At 42.6% G+C, this 17,531-nt stretch overlaps 1 pseudogene; it reads left to right on the forward strand.

Moving 5' to 3' along the window:
* Positions 1-8,857: 8,857 nt before the first annotated feature.
* On the forward strand, positions 8,858-8,974 carry LOC136647265 (5S ribosomal RNA; annotated as a pseudogene).
* The last annotated feature ends 8,557 nt before the right edge of the window (positions 8,975-17,531 follow it).

Raw genomic sequence — 17,531 nt, forward strand, 5'->3', positions numbered from 1 at the left:
AGATTTTTCCTCCAGAAACTTGTCCAATCCCCTTTTAAAGGCGTCCAGGCCAGATGCTATCACCACATCCTGTGGCAAGGAGTTCCACAGACCAACCACATGCTGAGTAAAGAAATATTTTCTTTTGTCTGTCCTAACTCTCCCAACACTCAATTTTAGTGGCTGTTCCTTGGTTCTGGTGTTATGTGAGAGTGTAAAGAGCATTTCTCTATCCACTCTGTTCATCCCCTGCATAATTTTGTATGTCTCAATCATGTCCCCCCTCAGGCACCTCTTTTCTAGGCTGAAGAGGCCCAAACGCCGTAGCCTTTCCTCATAAGGAAGGTGCCCCAGCCCCGTAATCATCTTAGTCACTCTCTTTTGCACCTTTTCCATTTCCACTATGTCTTTTTTGAGATGTGGCGACCAGAACTGGACACAATACTCCAGGTGTTGCCTTACCATCAATTTGTACAACGGCCTTATAATATTAGCCGTTTTGTTCTCAATACCCTTCCTAATGATCCCAAGCATAGAATTGGCCTTCTTTATTGCCGCCGCACATTGGGTCGACACTTTCATTGACCTGACCACCACCACCCAAAGATCTCTTTCCTGATCTGTCACAGAAAACTCATCATCAGCCTATATGTGAAGTTTTGATTTTTTGCCCCAATGTGCATGACTTTACACTTACTGACATTGAAGCGCATCTGCCATTTTGCTGCCCGTTCTGCCAGTCTGGAGAGATCCTTCTGGAGCTCCTCACAATCACTTCTGTTCTTCACCACTCAGAAAAGTTTGGTGTCGTCTGCAAAATTTGCCATCTCACTGCTCAACCCTGTCTCCAGGTCATTTATGAAGAGGTTGAAAAGCACCGGTCCCAGGACAGATCCTTGGGGGACACTGCTTTTCACTTCTCTCCAGTGTGAAAATTGCCCATTGACAGCCAAACTCTATTTCCTGGCCTCCAACCAGTTCTCAATCCATGAGAGGACCTGTCCTCTAATTCCCTTACTGTGGAGTTTTTTAGTAGCCTTTGGTGAGGGACTGTGTCAAATGCCTTCTGAAAGTCCAGATATATAATGTCTATGGGTTCTCCCACATCCACATGCCTGTTGACCTTTACAAAGAATTCTATAAGGTTCGTGAGGCAAGACTTACCCTTACAGAAGCCATGCTGATTCTCCCTCAGCAAGGCCTGTTCATCCATGTGTTTTGAGATCCTACCTTTGATGAGGCATTCCACCATCTTACCCGGTATGGATGTTAGGCTGACCGGCCTATAGTTTCCCGGGTCCCCCCTCTTTCCCTTTTTAAAGATAGGCGTGACATTTGCTATCCTCCAATCTTCTGGCACCGTGGCACCTTCTTGGGTCATTAGCATTTGTTAACCTGTTTTGATCTGTCCAGTGCAGGCATTGCTTGGAGATCAAGGTTGAGTGTTGTTTCCTGTCAGCCCCCTGAATGTGAGAAGTGCAATGTTTGGCATTTAAGAAACCATTTAGCTTCTTACCATTTAGCTTTAGGGATGCCCATCAGTCTTGTCCTGTAACAATATAGGTGTGTGGCCTAAAATTTAAGAAATGATTTTAATGACCACACTAAGATAATTCTGAGTGAGTGGGAGGGAGACTATGGATGGCTAGCACAGAAGCTGGAAAAAGAAGCACCAGGTGCAAGTGCACATTTTCTATTCATGCACTATCACTTTCTTCCCCTTGATTGTGGCCAATATTAAGCAATAATAAGCGACGGAACCACGGCTGCATAGTAAGCCCAATAATTCATTCAACATTTTCTCTTACTTACCATTTTGCCTGTCAAATACATACCAGTTGCTTTGGTGAATCATTTAGATAGGAACATGCTAAACACGAGGCATTTAAAAAATGAAACCAGAATCACAATACATTCTTCCCAGGAGGTCACATGAGCACCTCAGCACTGTGAGTTCTGGATTAGGACTTGAGCTAGAATGGCATTTCTCAACCAGTGGTACTCTTATCACTGGTAGTACTTGAGGTGTTGTCCGGTGGTATGAGTTCTTAATTGCAACTGTGGTTGTAATGTGACTCTGGATCAGCTCCCAGGGGACACTTGATAGAAACGTTCATGGGTTCATCCTACAACTATACAGTCGGCTGCAATTTTGCCCATCTTTGCAGTTACCCAAGTGCAAGATATCCATGAAGAACGGAGTCGCCTGAGGCCGTCTACCACCTTATTGTCTCTGCAGACGCCATGCTGTGCTTTTTCAAGATCTGGCAAGCCTGAAGCACGGAGGCTTCAGAGCATCTCGTGATGCATTTCATCATGAATTTCTCTACAGAGCGATTTCAAGGATCATTGCATGGTTGGCAAAAATGGATTCTCTTAATACACTCCAAACCTACTTGCTTATTAGATTTCATTCACATGTTACAACATGGAATGTTTGCTGCTTATTCCAAACCACTCTGGTAAACGGCAAAATTGAGAAATCACATTGTAGATCAGTGAAAGATTTCTGAAACGACCCTGCAGGCCCAACACAAAAGCAGAGCTGATGTGGGAGCTTCCCACATGATTCACCTCTCTGTGATCGGTTGGGGCAGCTTCAGCGGATATAGAATTTGATTTCCAACAGGTGGGGAACCAACCCAAGTAGAAGGAATTGTTCTGTTGCATTATCTCCAGCATTTAATGGAAGGCAAAGATTCCACATTTTCTAAAAATGAGACTTCTCCCCCAAAAGTCTATTTGTTTCTTAAATCATCTTTCTGAAAGTCAGAGGCAAAATTACTCGTATAAACTACATTTTCCAATCTTGCCTTAGCAAACTATACATCTATTGTATTTTTGAAAACAGTGTAACGACTGGGCCACATACCTTTTTTTAAATGAAAAGATGAATGATTCCCAGAACTTCAAAATAATTTTACAGAGACCTTCACCTGTTTCAGTTGCACAACACTGTTCATCATCAACCACTTAAAGACCAAGTATCAAAAGCATTCAATAACTTTGTACAGAAAAGTGGAGATCCTTAAACCAGGAAAGGTTTCCCCCAAAAAATAAAAAATAAAAAATGCTTACTTTGGCATCTAAAATATATCTCAGTGGATTCGTGCATAATATTAAGAGGCTTATTTTTAAACTTGCATTTGAAACTAATAAGCAATTATAAGCATCCAGTTTTATATTTTGTGGCATTTGCTTAAGCACTGTTGACTTTCTAGTCAGGTGTGGCCAGTCTTTCAATTTTAGGGCTCCTGGATCTTTGCAGAAGAGGGAATTTCAGCAGGTGCAGCTTGTTACCTATGGGATAACTGCACAATGCTGCACAACGCTCTTCTGCACAACTGTTAAAGGTCCAGGAGCCCTAAAGCTGTAAGGTTGACCACCCCCGTTCTAGTTGAAGGCTCAAAAGATCACCAGGTTTTAAAGAGAATTGTTTGGCACTTGAGAAAATGCAGCCACACCACAGTTCAAGCAGTGGCTTTCTTGCCCAGCCCCGCCTCCTGCACAAGGCAAGGAACACAGAACCCTCAGTGACTGGGTGATCGAGGAGAGGCATTTCTCTCTCATTTGTAACTAGTCATTCAGCCATGCTCTGAAGCTAGCGATTCAGAGCTCAGGTGACACTGCACCCATTCCACCCTTCTGAGAGATTGTCTGAGATTAGCTGGCCACCCTCAAGGCTCAAGTAGGAATTTTTTTTTTTTCCTCTGCATGATTGGCATGTGGTGGAGGGGTTTTCCGCCTACCCCAGACTGTCTCCTTTGGTGAGATGCTATGTAACCACCTTGGTCACTTTCGGCAGTACAGTCTGCATGTAGGAGTAAGGATCTGGTGTGCATCCTAAGGTTTGCAAAGGCCAGACAGGAAGCTGGTAACTGTCACATGAGGGTCAGGGATGCTGGCTGATGAACCTTAATGCCTGAATGGCAAAAGTTTTTTGGCTTGTTGTGAGGTGGGTAATTTGGCTGCCATGACCCCTCTTCTAGGGTTTGGTAGGAAAAACAAGAGCCAAACTCTGGTTGGAGTCAAGATACTAATGCCCAAAGGGAAGCAAACAGATGCAAACAGTCTCCCTTAGGGTAGCTGCCTACACTAAAGGAGTTTGGTAGTCATGATTTTGCTGTAAGGTTTAAGCTTATTGAAACATGGAATTAATAAAGTGACTCTGCTCTATACCAAATACCTTGCCTCATGTGATTTGTGGGGGTTGCAATTTTTCTCTTTTCCATTTTTCAAAATCAAATTCCACTGTTAGCAAAACAATTGCTTTGTCTACAATGACCACACAAGTACTTCCATGTATCTGAGCAACCTGCTCATATCTCAGATATTTTCCCCCAACTCTGATGCACTCACATTTCTAATGGTAATCCAATCGTTTCTGTAGTCAAGAGTTGTTTGTGTACTTCCATAATCTTAAAAAAAAAAATATAGAAAAGTTTCAAAGTTCTTGCAATGAACAATTCATTAAGCACATTTTGTTATAAATCAAACTTATATGCCTCTAGAGGAAAGGTCTCTATTAATTTATAATAATCCAATATAAGTGTGGCACACATCTGTGATTTATGTGAAAGCAGAGCATTTATCAAAATCACAGAGTAAAAGCGACTCTTTATAGGTGTAGAAAACCCAGGAAAACTATAGCAGAATGCAGTCAACAAACGAAAGCCCTGCCATATAGCATATGGGAATAATATGTTACTACCGCATCCTTTTCATATATATTTAAAAAACAATTCAAGACTACAGGAATTCAGCTTTAATATAGTATCATTGTCTTCATTCTCTTCCAGGATACTTTACAGGATACAGGATCTCTCAGGAAAACGCAGTATGCTACAGTTTTTGTCAGTCAGACCCATAGTACATCTGTCTCTTTTTGGTGGCAAATAGTTTGTAGGGTGGGATTGGGTGTTGTCAATTTATGTGGGATAAGCAATGCATTATACATAATAATATATAATGCAGTAATATATAAGATTAACTCCACTCCCTTACCCCAATGCACCCAATCCAACATCCTGCCCAGGGGTTGCTTTTTAACAAAATCAAAGACAAGGATGTTGGGGCATTTGATCTCACTTCAGATCTCATCTAGTCCTTAGTGTGAAAGGCTAGTGCAAATGTAACAAAAGAGTGATGTTTCAGGTGACATTTTTAAAAATTTCATGAATGTCCATGTGCCTGATGGAAACAGTTTGTTGGCAACCTTCAGTCTCGAAAGACTATGGTATCGCGCTCTGAATGGTGGTTCTGGAACAGCGTCTAGTGTAGCTGAAAAGGCCAATTTGGGAGTGACAGTCCCTTCCACACCGGGTGCAAGTGCAGTCTGTCCCTGGTCTGTCTCCCTGGCTATGGGCCTTCCTTCTTTGTCTCTTTGCCTCAGTCTGTTGGCTAAGTGTCTCTTCAAACTGGGAAAGGCCATGCTGCACAGCCTTCCTCCAAGCAGGCTGCTCAGAGGCCAGGGTTTCCCACCTGTTGAGGTCCACTCCTAAGGCCTTCAGAGATCCTTTGGGATCCGGCCATCATCCATTCTCACGACATGACCAAGCCAACGCAGGCGTCTCTGTTTCAGCAGTGAATACATGCTAGGGATTCCAGCACGTTCCAGGACTGTGTTGTTTGGAACTTTGTCCTGCCAGGTGATGCCGAGGATGCGTCAGAGGCAGTGCATGTGGAAAGCGTTCAGTTTCCTCTCCTGTTGTGAGCGAAGAGTCCATGACTCGCTGCAGTACAGAAGTGTACTCAGGACGCAAGCTCTGTAGACCTGGATCTTGATATGTTCCGTCAACTTCTAGTAGTTCACCAAACATATACATTAAAAGTTTCTGTTTCTGCCTTAATCATTAACATTGCTATCAGCCCAATCCTACCCCCTTCCCCCCCCCCCACCACCAGCAGAATGCTTGTTCCAGCAATGGAAGGAGGACAATGCTGGTAAAACACCACTTCCTATCCCTCTCCCTCTCCTCCACTGTTATACTCCTTTGTTCTGTGTTAGGAAAATAGCTGGAGCAGGACCAAGAAGACCCATAGGGAAAAGTGGAGACTATTCCCAGGGCAAGGAACACGTTCACTTATCCTGAGGAGACACAAGTGGATATGTTGACAGTACAGAATGCTAGACAAGATGGTGTTTTCAACAGAGTGATCATGGAAAAGAATAAGATATATTCTCTGTAGTGGCACCACAACTATGGAATTCCCTTCCAGCAAAACTGAGAACTACCTCCTCCCTCGTGGCAAGGGCTCAAAACATACCTGTTTCAGCTGGCATTTGGTTGATAAGTGAATATTTGCCCTCTGTGACTGAAATACGGCTGTGACTTGACTGATTCCCTGGACTAATTCATTGGCACAATATTTGTTAGATTTTGCTCCATTTTGGTTTACGTTTCACTCCGTAATGTTGAAATTAACGTTTTAATACCTTGTTTGATGTTTTTCTTTTTATCTGTTGTGATAATTTGTTCTTTATTATAAAGCTTTGTCAGCCGCCATGGGCTTTTGTTTCAGCATGGGAAAGATTGGATATAAATGTCTTAAATAAATAAAAATAAATATACACATTTATTTATTTACTTATTTTTAAGCTGCTTTTCTCCTAGACGGGCTTCTAAAGCAGCTTACAAAAGCATATAAAACATATAAATGCAATTAATAAAAGTTAAAACTTTAATAACAACTTTATAAAAAAAAAACACGCTAAGTACCATCCTCCAGACTGAGACCATGGGGTTTTAGAGACTTTGGTTTGTATATCTACACATGGAAAAAGCACATTGGAAGTGAGAGAAAGATTTCTGGATATGTAAACGAAAGACTCTAACACCCCATGGTGTTAAGGAGGCAATGAGAAAGCACTGGAGCCAGATTAGAAGTGTCCAGCTTGATATTGTGACTATTTCCTTAAGATCAAAATGGACATTATGCAGGAGATCAGTTCATTGAACTTACCAGAAGTAGATATATGCTGCCTGCTTATGTCTCCCCAGGGCAGCAGGCTAATATAAGAAGGTATGTGCTTGTTGGTTTTTAAATTAGATGCCTTGAATGTCTCCCTAATTGGGGTGGGGAAAGCATGGGACAGAATTTTTTTTTCCAAAATGCATTAACAACCCAATCCTATGTTTTTCCACTACATTGCATGCAGCTATGAACTGGCCTGCATGCAATGAAGGGGAGGGCATTCAAGAGGCTTGGGAGAGAAAATATTAGCCTACCTTTGCCTCTCTTATCCCCGTGTCACCCTGCAAATCCAAGTTCAGTCAGAGGGTTGGAAATTCTGTATGATGTCAACTCTTTTCTAAATTTCTTGTAACAGCATGTAAACCTCCAAGGTTCGTTCACGGATTCCTTTGGATCGTGAGCTAGCCGATTCCTTGCGCTTTCTCCAGCTCTATGGAAAAATGAACTGTAATATTACAGTTTTAACTGTAATAACTGGAACAATATTCTGTTGCAGGACCCACCAATGCTTCTGAAGAGGTTAAGACCCACCACACGTCGTATCTCAGAACTTGTCAGGTTTAAACAGAGCCGATGATTCTTAGAAACCAGTCAGAACCATTAAAGTGTGCCTCAATTATCTTTCAATTAACTTGCTAGACCTTCTCATTTCATTCACCTCCAATCTAGGATGCTACCTCATGTTCTCTGCTATTTCAGTCTCATTGTGGTCACATTTATCAATTATAAGCAGAAGGAGAACACTGTTTTATACCCCTCAGCAAACCACCATGGTGATTACGTTACATAAATCAGAATTCCCCCCTTCTTTCCCCCTAATCCTCTATTTTAGCTCATTACAGCCCCTGGAAAAAATAAAATAATATGAGCCCAACTCTTACAATCACCATGTTTGTTTTTCCTTGCTTAAATTTGGAGTTCTCAGCAATAAGGATGTTCTCATACTTCTCTTTAACCACATACATATTGCACAGTTACAGTACCCTTTATGAATTAGCGCCAACTCAGTTTAACCTAGAATAAACACAACTGCTGCCATAGGTGGTGTTTATTGCTTTCCATTCATTTTCAGCCTTTCCCTCAGTTGTTTCCAGTTCTTTGCTGCCGCCCTCTGCTTCAGTCTGATTACCGCCTTCCTCATTTATTTTACTTGCCCTTCTTCTTTCTCCTCCTCTCATTCTTCGCATGCTTTACCCTTCTGGTATGCCCCTCCCCATCCCACATTTTTATTTCACTTCATATTATTTGTGTTCACTTTTCCATCTATAACCAAGCACCTAAGTTTGCTTTTATTCATGACGCATCCCTCTGTTCAAGCAGTGGAAACACCACAGAGGACCGTTCAGAACTTAACCCCCCAAAATGCTTACTGCCCCACAGTCTCAGGCCCCCACACATTCAGCACTCATTTGCAAAAGGCAGCACCAAGCAAGCGAGAGATTTCTCCACTTGACTGGAACTAGGCCTGGTGGATAGCCATCTGACAGCAAAGAACAGATGGCTGTTTATCCATCCAAGTTAGCCGCCTTGGGTGTCCTTCGGGGAGAAAGGCGGAATACAAATTCACCAGTTCTGGTTCCAGTCAAGTGCTGAGCATATGAATGATGCTCAGAGCATGGCTCTATATATGTGATCCACAAAGTGTTCAGCGTGCCTGTTTTACCCTGGAACTGCAGAAAGAGAGAGAATGTCACCTGACACATCACTGTCAGTGGAGAACTAAATCCAGCTGGGTGAACCATAAGTTGGGTAAGCCTAGTCAACATTATGAACTAATCTTGTCAAAAAGTGGTATACTGTATAAATATTCTGAACAACAATCATAATTTTCATTGAGAAAAGAACAGAATACAGGATTGAGATACTGGCAATTGAAATTTTGGTTAAATAATTTGGCACTTGGACATTCATCTCCTACCCTGCAGATGCCTGATCTGATCTGAACTCGGAAGCTAAGCAGGGTCAGGCCTGGTTAGTACTTGGATGGGAGACCGCCTGGGAATACCGGGTGCTGTAGGCTTATACCATAGTCTTTCCAGACTGAAGGTTGCCAACCATTCATCTCCTCACTCTCACACCAAGATATGCTTCTTTTTGTCTAAGTGTAGAGTGAACACATATAAAAATAATAAATATAGTGGAGAAAACTGCAAGTCTTTCACTCCAGAGTGTATCTCCTTTGATACATATGAAGATATTTCACTTCAACCTTCGAATGCTTCGCAGACTCTCCCACATCCCAGTTCCTCTTGGGAAGCCAACTTTGCTCTCCTGTTCAATGTCTTTCTACATGTCTCTGCAGCTACACTTGGCCAGAGGGATATCCAAACATTTTAATCAATGATTGTGGCCAACTGCCAGGTCTTTTTATCAGTTGCGCTTTTTTTAATGTCTGCCTTCATATGAGACTTTTGCTAAACTCAGAAGTTCCACATGAGCATATTATTATTGAGTAGGTATTCATTTTTTTAAACACTTAATGAGGTTCTAATCACTGGCCAGTATCCAGGGCTGTGTTCCCTTAGCCCAGAGAAACTTTTTGGCTTGTATTTCTTGGACAGCTGCCCCATGTTGCAGGACCAGCTTTGTTTGAAAGAGAGGGGAGTTTCAAAGATCAGATGTGGTCCATTTTCTTTCACCCCATGTTGGGAAAGAGATTATCTATGAGTTGGGAATGCTGGTATGTTGGACTCCAAAGCAGCCAACAATCCTATTGTGGATATCCATTTCTATTTGGAAACAAGACAGGGATAGGCAGGACAGCAAAGCCCCCTCCATTGGCTTGGCAAGTACCAACACCTATTTGGCTCCTCTGCCTCCAAGAAATACTGGTCAGACAGACAGACAGACAGACAGACAGACCAGTAAGTGACTTGACTTGACAGCATGTTACTGTAACTTAGCCAAAGTATGAAATAACCACATATTCTTTCCTCATTTTCCCTTGTCTCCTGTTGCCAAAACTGCTCTTATGCACACACAGGCAGGCACACCAGCATGTCTACCACTACATGTGCAGATATACATTCTTGGGTCCAAGTCCGCCTGGCCCAGAATTACAACAAAACTGGGACAATTTATAACTAGAGAGGCCAAAATGCCATGAATGGTTGTTTTGGGGCTTGTGGTTGGATAATGGCATCTGGCGGTTGGCAATAATATCTGGTGTGCTCCCTGGGGCATTTGGTGGGCCGCTGTGAGATACAGGAAGCTGGACTAGATGGGCCTATGGCATGATCCAGTGGGGCTGTTCTTATGTTCTTATGGCATGAACAACCTCAAATTAGGCTAACAGAATCATGAAACAGAGTTTTCCAGAAGGATATAGAAAATTACTAAGACCCCAATCCTAACTAAATCCCCCTCACCAATGCATGAGTATCAATGCAGTATGTGCTGCCTCTTATAGTGGGGGATAGGAGCAGAGGTCTCCTCAGGATAAGGAAATCCTGAGGTCCCCTCAGGATTCTCGGCTACGCCTATGGATCTTCTTAGTTCTGTGCCAGATTGTTGAGTGTTATGCAAATTGTCATGTCAATTGTAAAGTACAATTGTTAATCATTTGATATGCCAATAAAGGTTTCAGAAAGTAAGTTCTGTGCCAGCTGTTTTGCTGATCCCACCTCTTCCTCCCCCTTCTATCTTCCTCCTACCCAGAAGCTTCCTCCCTGCCCAGAAACCACCCCTGCCCAGAAAAGAAATTTCTTTTGAGACTGGTGCTGACCACTTTGTGACAGTCAGCACTAGCAGGGCACCAGTAACAACAATGGCCAGTAAGTTTAAGACTGGGCTGGTTTAATTGTTATGCTTCACAAAGATAAGATGCTCCTGAGGAATGATTACATTTAGCTTAAAAAAAATGGTGCACGTACATGCACAGAGAGAGAAAGAGAGAGAGAGAGAGAGAGAGAGAGAGAGAGAGAGAGAGAGAGAGAGAGAGCCTCCTTGCCACCCTTAAATGATGCCCTGCTCCAAAGACGATTGCCAGGTAAGAGAAGCTACACCAAACAGTGCCTCTCTTGCCCAGTGCACATAATGCACCCTGAGTTAGCATTATAATTTTGTACAATTCCACCGCATTGACAAGCATCCAATCCCTGAAAATCGGCCTCAGTAGACACATCTCAAATCTCACCCCATATATATAGTTTACAAATAATACTCTAGAAGCGATTGGAGCAGCAGTCCCACTCTGTTCAAGCAAAATTTTGACGATACAACTATGTGAATCAAACATGACATTTCATTACACACCTTTAACTTACAATGTTTTCCACCAAGTTCTTAAATCAGTTGCTTAAGTACTATATCTGCTATGCTGAGCGTATAGAATATTCTTGTCTCAGTCCTGTGAGTAAGGTCTAGTTTTCCTGCAAGCTTCAGTGGACACCTGCAACTTCCCAGCCCCACAGGAGGTTTACGCGCATAAAGAGAAGAAGGTGTAGTTCAGTAATAGAGCACATGCTTTGCATACTGATGGTGCCCATTTTAATCCTTGACATTGCCCTGTAGGTCTGGGAAAGACCCAGTCTCAGCCTCCAGCAGGCAACTGCCAATCAATGCAGAGAATACTGAAGGAGATGGAGAAGCATCTCCCAATCAGAGTAGAGAATTCTGAACTTGAATCTGTTCAAAAGGACAAGTACACAAAGCTATTCCAAGATCTGAATTTACCAGGCCTTGACATGTAAAACAACCAGGCATTTTGATATTTCTCCTGGCAAAATAATGGAGTGGAATGCATTCCAAAGCTGCCAAATAATTAATTTAATTTTATAATCTCCATTTGGAACAGTCCAACCAGAGCACTTAATAATGCTCATTTTTCACATGCTGGCATGTCTTCACTTCCAGAGAAAACTAATGGGCAGTGGAAACAGTCATGCCCAGCTCAGATTTTAAAAGAATAATATCATTAGGGAACACAATGAAGAAATGCAAAGTTCATAAATACTGCTTACAGGATTAATGGAGAGAGCTGCGTTCGCTTCATTAGAATAATCAAGTCAACTTCTGGAAGATATTATTTCTGCTTTATGTTATGCTGTTCAACATCATTTACATTTCATTGTAATGCTAAATATACACCCAGCGTAACCTGATATAAATAGAGGGGCGCCATTCAGCAGCTTCCACAGAGATGTTCCTTCATTTCGGCTAATAGCAGTTGCTCTTAATTCAGTTAAGCAAGCATTCCTCATTTTGTGTTGCATGTGGTGTGTGTAAAGCAAGTTGAGGGCCTAATGCCTCGCGACAATATTAAACAGATCCAACTATTAACTCAGCCAAAAAATTTCAAGGGCTGCAGGAAAAGAGTAGGTCAGAACGGAATAGTGACATTGAACTTTTCAACTGGGAATAATTAGGTTTTATATCCAGTGTTCAGTGACCTAGTCTGAAATGTAATAGAAGAAAAGGAGGGTCGAGCTTTATTTGTCATTACTTAGGGGCTGTTTTCACCATCCTTCTTTTTATTGCCGACACCCTAAGAATTCATAATTGTGTACCTACCCAGAGAGAAACAGCTTGCAGCTGTGTAGGATATTATGGTTGCTTAGCATGTCATAAAGAAAGATCTGTTGTAGGTTATGATGATATCATATGGGACGAAGGGCTACCACTTCGTTCCTCCAGAACCCCCACACATTCTTCACTAAATCATTGCTACCGCCCCACTGTTCCTTCCTGCATGTGATGTGAAAAAGTAAACATTGTGTAACCTACACCACTGTGCATCAGAGTGCAAAATAGTTGATTCCAAAGACAACATGTGAAACACACCCACTCCCATAACACCTTTCAGGGTGCTAGAAAAGGTACTCTTTAATTTGAGGGCAGACGGTTGATGAGGTCCAACACAACAGGAGGCTTTGTGTCCATCAGGTCATGCCACTAGACACACAATTTCTTACTATTGTCCCAAGTGCCATGAGATGCTCAGGCCTCAAGCTGCAGTTCTCTCCCTCTCCACAATGAACCGTACATCTTTTATTTACAAGCAGAGCCAGGGAGCTAAACAATGCGCCATCTGCTTCAGTCATGGGTTCACCCATATGGGGATTTGTAGAGCAAAGGCAGACTGCTGGATCACGGTGACAACCTGTAGTTCACTCTTCCGTTTGTAATCACCCCATGCAGGAGAGCATAGAAGACAGTGACAGAGACAATCGTTCATCCCTAAGTGGACAATGGGGTCACTTTTTGGTCATGGCTGTACTGTGTCAAAAGAGAGAGGCGTCGCTCCATGCTTGCAACAACAGCCTACAAATGAGGATGGAAAGGGTATACAGGCAAACTGTTCACTACCAGGTGAATCATAAGTCTGGAAGCTGATGTAAACTCTTTTCTGCCTGCAATCAAGCAAGCCAGTCTTCACTTCCTTCGCTGGGGAATGCAAGCAGAGGCTACTGAAAAGGCCTGCCAAGTGCTTCCTCTCTCTTCTGCCTGAGTTCCCTTGCCTTCTCCGGCACTGTAGCAAAGAGAGAGCCACTGGTGCTCTCTCTGTCTCAAAGGCAGCCAGCTTTATTGGCAAGCACAGTACCTGGCTGCCCTTAGCTGTATTTCTTCTTGGCTTCCCTTGCCAGTGGTGAAGGAGCGCTGACTGCTGTTTGCTTCCCAAGTGTCAGAGAAAGCGAGAGAAGGATAAAAAGCAAAAGCTTAGGAAGGATCTTTCAGCTGTGTCTGCTCGTGTTTTTGCAATTTCAAGTGGGAAGCAAAAATAGAAGGTTAATGAGCCCTTGGTGGCCACCATACAAGTCCGTTGGGCCACATTCAACCTGGTGGGTCACAGATTATGTACTTATAAATGAAGCAGGGGCTCAGTGATGAAATCGGATTTGCCTATTCTCTCAGTTTAGCCTACGTATACTTTTTATTAAAAAGAACGCTGCAAAACATTGTTTTTAGGAATTATGTTGCTCTGTTTTTAAACCTGTTTATTTTTTTTAAGCTTCAAAACAACAAATTAGTAAACTACTGAGGAAGGCCAGTACATAATGAAATCCACTTCACATGAACTCTACAACGGCCATGTTTGTTTGTTTGTTTGTTTGTTTTTCACATTTTTATACCAGCATTCCTTTAAAGACCTTGGAGTGGTGTACATAGTTCCATCCTTTTCTTTTATCCTCCTTTTCTCCTTTTGAAGCTGAGCATCTTGCCCAATGTCACCCAGGAAGTTTCACAGCTGAGCAGGGATTTGAACAAGAATCTTCCAGGTCTAAGTCCAACTCCCAGACCACTACACTATCCTGGCTCTGCTAACTGGATCTGTGCAGACTTGGGGAAGTGAGGAAGAAGTTATGGTTTCAGCAAATACCTGGCTCACAATTTAACCCACATTTCCTTTCAAGCCTTTCAGATCTTGGCTGCTTCAGAGTTCCTGTAGGAAGAAGACTCACTTGCAACAATGACAATCATTGCTGGAGACTCTGCTCACATTCTTGTTTGACATAGGGCTCTGAATTTCGTACTCTACCCACAACATGCTCACAACATTCCTTCTGCAAATGGATTTTCCATAGATTGGCAGAAAGTTATGGCTCATCCAATCACTGAGTGAGAGATGCATCCAACATGATTGCTTAACTTTTCAAGACCCATTTCAACTATCCTGCTGCATGTACTGTGACCTGGCATATAGTTTCAGACTCATTGCTCCTACAGCAAAGGTTCTCTCTCAGCCTCTGAAGAAAGGATGGGGAAAGTCAATCTGATAGCAACCAAAAACCACGGATGTGCCTGCAGTTTCTTACTGTGTTCCAGCAAAACCTCTCCTATGTGTGCAAAGTCCTGCGGGCTGCATCTAATAATGGATTTCTTTTTGTTGTCTTCAAAAGTATCATTTATCAGCTGTGATAAATGAATATCATGGGACATGAACACAACAAAATTGAAGGATTACTCACAGTGTTTTTCTCTGCTGTGCTAAATTTAAATATGTGCTGTGGTTTTGCATCTAGCAAAACATTTTGGAAAAGCCTTCAAAACTTGGGCGCGTCCCATTCCAGTGCCATTCATCTGGAAACTGTATGTGTGTGTATAAGCTACTGTTATCAGATGTGGGTGAAATGAACAATGAACAGGTCCAGGCAAACCCAGTCTTCCCCTCCTACACATACTTGCCGAGGAGGAAGTGGACCGCAAACAGCATGATGTGAACTTGATTTGCCCTTAAATTAAAGAAAAAGAAAAGCACACAATAAAAAAAAGCTATGTGGATTTTTATCATCTAACTATATACTGGAATAGGTCAACCATTCACCAACTGTAGGACAAAAGATTAAAAATATAGAGCATTGCTTTCCTAACGTGATTAATTGGGTTGATCCTCAGTGCCTTGTAGCGGGGAGGAAGGAACACAATGCGGTGTTATCCATGCTGAATGAAAATGCAATAAGGAGTGTGAACCAAATAACAAGGGTTTGACTTTTTTTGAGCATAGAGGGGGTTCTGTTCTTACACATTGGTGGAATCCGGCAATGAAAAAGAAACACCAGCCCCCACCACTATCACCTGTCACAGAACATTTCTGTCAGTGTTAATGGATGGCCGGCTGCTGACACTGCTGTGTTACACCGCATACGATTCCAGGGACCACATGATTCAAAACAACTCGGAGCATGAACTCACTTGGGGAGTTTGCAGTTGCTTTTGGCGGAACATTCTAAATTAATCATTAAGACTTCCCACACATCAAAGCAAAGGATACAGACTGAAGCAAGACATTGTACTTATCACCCACCCGTGAGGCTCCTCCTCCTGCTCAAGTCTCTTCTGCGACCCAGTTATTTGGTCTCAGGGGGCACAAGGCTGGCCTGGAAATGGCCTCAGATACCTACCTACAGTTTCATCTGCTTGATCAGCGTTTCTTGATCATTGGTTGCCTCCTTTCTTTATTACAATTGGTTGCCTAAATCTTTCTTACAATTGGCAGAAGAATTCAACTTGATTGACACATGGAGAGTCCACAACCCAGGAAAAAGACAATATACTTATTTTTCAACACGACATAAAGTATGGTCAAGAATAGATATGTGTTGGATTACAGCAACAACATATATTTGAAGCAGAAATACTACCAAACACCTTCGCGGATCATAGTCCAATCAGTTTAAAATTCAATAGATTTCGGAGGAAAGGGCTCTGGAAACTGAACATTACTCATATGAAAGATAAGGATTTTGTGAATTTAGCTAAAGAGGAAATGAGTTGGTACTTTAAAATAAATAATCACCCAGAAATGAAACCACAAATTATTTAGGATACAAGTAAACCACTTCCTTTTCTTACAGAGCTCTGCAAAATGCTAAAGTCACCCTGAGATCTGATCCTGCTGCTCAGCTCTTTGAAACTGCCAAAGATGTTGCTGCCATCACAGCTCTCCTTCCACCACCAAATTCCTTCCTTCTGATCGAAGCTCCTTTGCTAGAGCTGAAGCTCAGTACAACATTCATGCTGGCATATCCCTGCATTCGTGCTCCCTGCATTCATGGTGGCATATCCCTCCATTCACCCATGTTTAATTCCAGCTACACAGAAAACAGAGGTTTGGTACGCCCCTCACGGCCGTGGTGCCCCACAATCAGAAATGAAGAAAAATCTGAAGTTCTGTCTTGGAACTGTGCCTCTAGGATACTAGTGTTATACCCAAAATATTTTTTGTTCCATTTTTTTCTTCTTCATATAATCAGCAATGCTTCTAGCAACAAAAAATAAGTCAAGGCACAGAGGAGATAAAAACACCTGATTGTTCAAAGTGAACACATTTCAAGAGCTTTCCTTCAACAAAGGACAACTTTATTGCACACTATGATTAGGGATATGACTTCAGCTAAGAGCTCAGTGAGCCTCAACCAAGCCGTCACTACCCCCCATCTCTTAAGCAAGTTGGCTGAAAGATTCAAAACACTCCAAATGCAAAGCCTGTTGACCTAATATAGTATCTGCTTGTGAATACAGGGGCCTTGGTATCGAAAATAATTGCCTTCATGCATTGGTGCCCCCATTCATTATATGGAATCACACATCCCTTTGCTCACATATCTATCCTTTTTGTGTACGTGAAGCTACACTGTCTGTTGAAGCAACTGGAGAGCCTAGCTTCTGCAGCAGCTCCAGAATGTGTTCACATGTAGCAGTAAGAAGGGCTTTGGCTTAGGGTAGGGTTGCTTAAACCCCAGCCTGGGGGCCAGATCCAGAGTTCGGATGGATCTGTCCGCCTGGTGAGTGGACCTTTTCATTCTGCCTCCGTGCAACCCCTTTGCTGGGTAGAACTGGACTCTGGGATGCTCTGGGCACTCCTATCTGCCCAGACATCCTATTGCTCAGTCTTCTAGGACACTGGACATCAGAAGTGACTGCCCTGAGCATCCCGGAGCCCAGCTCTACCCAGCAGAGGAACCACATGGAGGCAAAACTAAAAGCTGCAGTCCAGACGGGAACTGCATTTTCAATGGACAGTGGTGGCAACTTTGGGTGCTGCTGGCTTAGGAAGTAAAATTGGAATGCAGATCAAGTTGATAACGTACAAAAACCTAGAACGGAAAGTGTGTTATTTTCATTTTAGTCCTATCAAT

The sequence above is a fragment of the Tiliqua scincoides genome, chromosome 3, assembly GCF_035046505.1.
Source record: "Tiliqua scincoides isolate rTilSci1 chromosome 3, rTilSci1.hap2, whole genome shotgun sequence".
In the NCBI taxonomy this organism is placed as follows: domain Eukaryota; kingdom Metazoa; phylum Chordata; class Lepidosauria; order Squamata; family Scincidae; genus Tiliqua; species Tiliqua scincoides.